Here is a 7472-nt window from a genome sequence, read left to right as displayed (position 1 = left end):
CTGGGTGGTGCAGTGGATATAGCACTACAGGGTAATGGCGTCGCGAAGAGTTGGACATGATTGAAATGACTAAACGGCAACAAAATGATACAATATGATACAATCCAATTTGATATGATACAATGTAACATAATACAAGATAACAACATAATATACACGATGTGATGTAACAACATAATGTGATATCATTTGATACAATGTAATATGATAGTAATATATGATATGGTATAATACACAATATGCACTTATATAGCACCGCCTATATGCCAGGCACTGTGCCAATTGCTTTAAAAATCCTATCTCTGCCTGTCCTTGGGTCTCCAGGGCATCAGAAGTGCATTGAGGCTGTGTCCAGGCAGAATTGTCCCGCGTGTGTGGAGGACATCCATATATCCCACGTAGTTGCTCATGTCTTGCCATGTGGGCGTCTTCTACACAGTACACGTCATGAAGAAATATTAAAAAAGGTTCCGGGTGTCCATGTATGCACTCTGCTCTAGACATGACTTGCTATTGGTGACAATTGGGTAATCAAGTAGCACAAACTCCAATGCCAACAGCACAGCAGAACGTGACTGCTTGCAGTGCCCGCTAGACAGTCCAGTTCTACGTATCAGGAATGAAGCGTGAGAACGGTGAGTCATATAATACTGCCCAAGATGGAGGGTGTGGAATTCCTCTAGAGCAGCAGGGACCGGCCTCTCTGCACTGCCTAGATAGGGCTGCCTCCAAGACTCAGCATTGTTTCTGAAATAAGAGACATTCCTTAGTAACCTGTCTCTATGCTGTCACAAACATTAGTGTGATGTTTGTGGTCATGTCACAACATAACCTCCCACCATGGGGACTCGTGATCAGGCTCCCAATAGAATCATCATCATTTTTATTGTGCAAAAACTGGAGCTCTCCCACTGAGGGGAAATTCCTTCAATGTCATTTAGAACCCAAATGACATTCTGGTTTGAAATTGATGTTCATTAGAATGTATAATTTCATTGCATTTCCTCTTAAACAAAACCATGCATCCAGAATCTATAAACAGTTCTTGATAGAACTGTGCTTAACATTAAACTTTATCTTAATGGCTGCATTGTAAGACCAGGGTTTATCTTATTGTCTAAATACAATAGGCGTTTATAAAGCTGTCCCTTTTGAATGCTATAAATGTATATTTTAATGTAACATCGAATAACAATTCTTGGCATACTCAAAAAAGATTTATCCCATTTGATTTTCACAACAACAATGCAATGAAGTAGGTACTAAGGTTTTGAGATTTGGACTCAGGTCTTCCTGACCCAGGCCCTTAGCTCTATCCACTGCACCACAAGCTGCCCATTATATGATGCCTACTATACAGTGGCTGCTAGGTGGTACAGTGGAGGGCCTGCTGGACTTGGGGGAGAGAAAGACCTGAGTTCAAATCCAACCTTAGATTGGGTGATCCTGGACAAGTAATTTGTCTTCTCTTGGCCTCAGTTGCCTCATCTCTAAAATGGGGACAATGATAGCACCTGGCTCATAGGCTGTTGTAAAATACACATCAAGTGTTATGTGAACCTCAAAGCACTTCTTGTTGTCGTCACTGTAATTCTTGCTGATATTATTAATATCACATCACTAGCCACTAGCTGGCCACAGTAAATCTTTTGTGATCCTAGCATCCCGTCACACAAAGAAAACCATAAACTGGCCGAGAATTCCAGACGGGCCTTTCCCTCTCAGAAGGCAGTGACAAGGTGCAGGCGTGCCTTGAAGGAGGCCCTCTGAAGGAGGCAGGAGGGTAGGATGTCACTGGGGGTTACAGGTCTGAAAGAGAAGAAAGACTGACCCTGTGGAGAGACCAAGACATGGCAAGTGGGCAGCCAAAGGGCTCCCAGGCCCCCAGCATGTCGGACGCCTGAGGAACAACAGGTACATGTAATATGATGCTATGGAGGGAATGTAGAATTTGGAATAAGAAGACCTGGGCTCATGTTTGGGGTCTACCACTCACTAGCTGTGTGGCCTTGAGTGAATCCCTTTCCTCCTCTGTGCCTTATGAGATGAAGGGTGCTGGTCATGACAGTTTCTAATGGTCCCGCTAGCTCTAAATCCTTTGACCTTTTGAGGGGGCACCTTTTGGCTCAAGATGAGGAAGAATGTTCTATCCACTGGAGCTATCTGAAGGTGGTTAGGGCCTCAGGCTCAGATACCGTCTAGGGCCAAAGTCATTTCATCAGCCCAGGGATCTCCCAAGGAAGAACTTCCTTTACCAATGCAGGCTGGAACTTCCTCTGCCAGATAAGACATTTGGGTGACCTGCGAAGGTCACTTTCCTGAGCCTCGATTTCCTCATTTGTAAGATAGGGGAAATAATGCCTGTAGAATCTACATATTGTTGAAAGGAAAATACTCAAAGTCTCCATGCATTGTAGAGATACGATCGATTATTAGTCAGCCCTCCAAGGTAAGACATTACCCCTGGAACGACACTGATAAAGGTGAATATACAAGTTGTCTGAAAAGTCTTGGTTTAGTTTTAAGCTACTAAAGAATAAAACTGTGCCAGCACTTCTGAGATGACCCTGTATTACCCAGGGAGATACTAGACAGACAGGAAGGATGAGAGTCATAAATAATCCACAGGAACCTATGTTGGGCTGGAATTTGAACCCGGGGCCTCTCAGGCTGAGCCTAGTGGCTATTCTGCTACCCCAGTTTACGTTGTCCCTGAGCCTATAGCTAAATGCAAGAGACCCCCCACAGCCAGTCACACAGCAAACTGGCATCAGACCCAGCACTAGAATCCTGGTGTCCCAGAACACCTCACCACCATGAACCAGGCTCCTTTGTTCTGGAGATATCTAGTTACCTAATGAACCATGACCGTCGGCATCCTTGAGCCAGATTTTGGTAGAAGTCAGTCAATCAACAAGCACTTGTTTAATACCTACTATGTGCCAGGCACTATGCTAAGCACAGAAGATACAAAGAAAGGCATGAGACAGTCCCTGACCTCAAAGAGCTCCCAGTCTAATAGAGGGGAGGCCATATGCCAGAGAAGCCTGGAAGTGGGGATGTGCAGGGAGAGCTTTCTGGACATGGGGGAGAGTCAGTGAGAAGGCGTGGATCCTGGAGCTGGAAAGTCATGTTAAAGGAAGAGCCAGGAGGCCAGTGCCATTGGATTGCAGAGTACGTGGTGGGGAAGATGTAGTCAGCTCCTAATCCTTGTGGGAGGCAAAGATTCCCTGGCTGGAGAAGCACATTGTCCAGGCTCTGTGTTGGCGTCCAGGTGCGTGGCTGGTAGTTCTGTGCCGTGCCAAGGAGATTCCTGGAACCTCAGCTTCCTGCTGCTCAGGGAGGACCTTGAAGTCTCTGGAGATTCCATCATCAGTCTCCTCTTAGGGAGAAGAAGCCAGGGGAGATCTGGAGTCCCCAGGCTCGTGGTTCTCCCTGTACCCTTATCACAGTAAGAAGCATAATTCCTGCCCCAAGGCCTCAGTGAGGACAGAAGGCAGGCATTTGTCACTCTCAGAAAGCCAGAAAGTTTTGGACTAATAGGGAGGATTTCTTGGTATGTTTGGAATTCAGCCTGAGCCCTGGCTGTCCCTCCCTCTCCCTGTCCCCATTGCCAGTGACATCAATAGCTCCTATTTCTGGAACACAACCCAACAGCCCTGGGAGGAAAGGAGTCTAAGGATTAGGAGAAGCCCATTCTGCAGATGAGGAAACTGAATCTTAGGGAGAGGAAGCCATTTGACCAGGGTCACTCTTCTGCCTTGGACATGTTAGGGTTAAGACTGAAAACCTGGCTCTTAGTTTAAGGTCCTTTCCATTAGATTTCTCTGCTTCTCTAGCTAATTTATCAACTAGCTAAATAACTTTTTTTTTTTTTTTTACACATCCAGATCTTAATTATCCGTGTGTAACTAAACCACATTTGGTGTGTGTGTGTGTGTGTGTGTGTGTGTGTGTGTGTGTGTGTGTGTGCAGCCCTCGCTCTGGTAGCATTTGTCCAGAATACTGCACGGGCAGGTTAGGTTCCCAGAGAATATCTCTTCTCTCCTCAGGGTTCTAAGGGTAACCTGAAGGTTACCATACTTTGTGCTCCCTAGTGTCCATCAACTAGTTAATATCAATTGATTTTTTTTTCAAAAGGGGTATTTACTGAAAAGGTATAGCAAGAACAGTAGTTACAAAATAATCTCATGAGCCCCCATCATGTGTGTTAAACAATATCAATGAACCAGTTGACATCAATTATCTTTTACAAAAGGGATATTTACTAAGCAAGTGTAGCAGGAAGAGTAATTACCAAACAATCTCCCCCAACTGGAGGCATATTGTTTTCTTATGTAGCCAAGGCTTCTGGGAAGCATAGGCTTAAATTTAGTTCATGTGGCCAAGGGGTAAATTTACAGATCAAGGTTACTGAAAATCCTTTTCTCCCCCTGCCCCACGCTTATTTTTTTTAAAGAAGAGAGCTTGGGCTCCTAATTTTACAGCCCAAGCAACTACCTCCCTACAGCTGCTATACTATCATCTTTTCTGAGGACTTTCCATCCCCTCCTTCCCCTCCCCTCTTTTCCTTTCTCCTTTCCGCCCTCTTTCCCTTTCTCCTTTCCTCCCTGCGTCTCTTTCTCCTTTCCTCTCTCTTTCTTTTTCTCCTTCCCTCCCTGCTTTCCTTTCTCCTTTCCTCCCTGTTTCTCTTTCTCCTTTCCCTCCTTCCCTCCATTTCTCCTTCCCCTCCCTCCTTCTCTTTCTCCTTTTTTCCTGCTTCTCTTTCTCCTTTCCTTCCTCCTTTCCTTTCTCCTTTTCTCCTTCCTTTCCTCTCTGCCTTTCTTCTTCCCTTCCTCTCCTCCTTCCTTTCCTTGAACAATTACATGCAGGGTGTGATAGAATAGTGGTCTCCCAAGTAGAAGACCCTAGAGGAGTATGGCTGGGGCCAAGAGGTTTGTAATCAACCCCTGGTGGCGGGCCGGTAGGAAGAGAACTCTTACCCTTCTGTCCCCCCAGTTTCTGTATCCCCTAACATTCTCTCACTTCACCCTCTTCCTTTTTGCACACTCTCAGCTTCTATCCTACTGAATCAGCATTGGTCCATCAGACCAGTTATAACCTGCCTGCCACCAGGCCCCAGCAGCAGGCATCCACATGCCAAAGGGAACAACTGCTCATCCCCCAGTCTCCCAAGCACCTCTGTCCCCCGTACCTCGGTGTACCTACAGCTGCAGCAGGTTCCCCGTGGGAAGGGGGTGGTGCTCTGGAACAATGATCAGTAAAAGGCTCCTCTGTCTGCCTTTTCCTCTTGGATGGGACGGGGAGAGTCATCCAGAGTGAGCAGGCACAGATGGGCTGAGACTGAAGATTTCGTTACATTATTTTTCCCACCTAACTCTCGTCCCTCCCAGCCTTCCTGTACTTTTGAGGATGCTCCCATCCTCCCGGTCCCCCAGGCTCTGAGGCCAGGTGTCATCCCTGACTCCCATTATCTCTCACTTAACATGTCCCACCTGTTGCTAAGGCCCGTCGATTTTACCTTTGTAACATCTCTTGCATACACCCCTTTCTCTGCCACTGTTGACCCACCTCACATCTGGACTGTTCCAATGGCCCGCTGGTGGGTCTCACCATCTTTGGATCTCTCCTCATTCCCGTCCATCCTCCATTCAGTCACTGAAGAGATTTTCTTAAAGTAGGTCTGACGGTGTCACACTCCTGCTCAATAAAGAGCAGAGACTTTCGATTGCCTCCAGGGTCAAATAGGATTTAATCTTTATCCTGTCCTTTCACAATGTCTAGTTTTCTGCACATTTGACAATGTACATCATTACTATAGCAATGCATGTATATACTATTTATGTAAACGGGGTGGTTCTCCCAACTTTTCTTCTGATAGGGATGAGTGTTGGACACAAATGTTGAGTGTCTCCCTCACCAAACAGGGGCAAACAAAAATCTACGACAGGTTTGGGGAACCCGCAGCCTTGAGGCCACATGCGGCCTTCTAGGTTCTCGGTTGAGGCCCTTTGACTAAGTCCAAGTTTTACAGAACAAATCCTTTTCTTAAGGGGATTTGTTCTGTGAAGTTTGGATTCAAAGGGCCTGATTTGAGGACCTAGAAGGCCACATGTGGCCTTGAGGTTACAGGTTCTCCACCCCTGACAATCTAGAACTGGACAGGCCCTTTGAGGGCTCTCTGCAGGCCCTCATTGTCATCTTAGGAGGCTCAGAGAGATGAGGTAACCTGTCCTGTCACATAGATAGTCAACCCCCAAGCCAGGAGTCAAACCTGGGCTTTTCCTAGAGTGCCCCCCTGCCCCTACTCCCAGGGTCTTCTCAGGGTGCTGAGGGAAGCCAAATCAATCAGTCAATCAGTTCTCCTGTATTTATTGAGGATGGATGCCCAGCTCCTGGCTAGGGCCTGGGGATAGGGATGAGGGTAGGGACTGGATCTCTGATTTCACTGAGGATGCAAAGATGAAAGAGACACAATCCTTGTCCTCAAAAAAGTGTGATCTGTCAAGGAGGAAGGTGGTTTCTAATGGTGGTGGTGGCAGGGAGAATCATAGAGGGCTTCTTGGTGGAGGTGACAGCTGAGCCGGCCTTTAAAGGCCAGGCAGAATTCAAGAAGGGAAGTCTGGGATGAGGGTGGTTGTAAGGTGGATGGGGAAGACATTCTTGGGCAATAAACATTGTGTGCAAAGGTACAGAGCCATAGGAAGTATTGATTTTTAATAATAACATTTTACAAAGTATTTTTCTTATAATAATCCTGAGAGGCAGACAGTATAAGGATCTTCATCCCCATTTTATAGACAGGGACACTGAGGCTCAGAGAGGCAATGGGATTAGTCCATGGTCACACAGGTAGTGTCAGAGCCAGAATTTGAACTGAAAGAACCACCGAGTCTCAGTCTAGCTCCCCTATCTACTGCAGCATGGCCTTTCCCCTTCTTATTCTCCCCCTTTACTCCCCTCAGTACAATCTGTGATCAGCTTTATTGGCTGATTGGCTGTTCCTCATCCTCAACGCTCCCTCCGTCTCCCTATGTGCCATCGCACTGGGTGTACTCCACACCCGGAATGCTCTCCCCTCCATGCCTTCTGGCTTCTCTGGCTCACTTCAAGACTCAGCTCATATCTCCTCACCTGCAGGGGGTTTTTCCTGGTCCCCATCAGTCCCTCCCCCCAACTACTAGTGCCTTCTCCTCTGAGATCACCTCCCATCAACTCTTTATCTTGCATATAAATATTTAGTTACATGCTGCCTCTCCTATTAGAATGGGAGCTCCTTGAGGGCAGGGATGATTTTTTTTTTTTTGTGCTTTCTGTGTTTCCCTAGCAGCACAGTGCCCAACACACACTAAGGACTTAATTAATAAAGACATTTTTGATGGACTAATTATGGAAGATTTGCGGTAAAACAGAGACAAGAACTGCTTGGTCCAAGGAGTGGAGGGTTTTTGGTCTGTGTGGCAGTGGGAAGA

General features: G+C 46.5%; 1 pseudogene; it reads left to right on the top strand.

The window, feature by feature from the left end:
* Positions 1 to 222: 222 nt before the first annotated feature.
* Positions 223 to 751, top strand: LOC114038329 (annotated as a pseudogene).
* The last annotated feature ends 6721 nt before the right edge of the window (positions 752 to 7472 follow it).

Source organism: Vombatus ursinus, unplaced genomic scaffold, assembly GCF_900497805.2.
Source record: "Vombatus ursinus unplaced genomic scaffold, bare-nosed wombat genome assembly UNPS02010980.1, whole genome shotgun sequence".
Classification (NCBI taxonomy): Eukaryota; Metazoa; Chordata; class Mammalia; order Diprotodontia; family Vombatidae; genus Vombatus; species Vombatus ursinus.
This window is presented reverse-complemented; position numbering and strand designations above follow the sequence as displayed.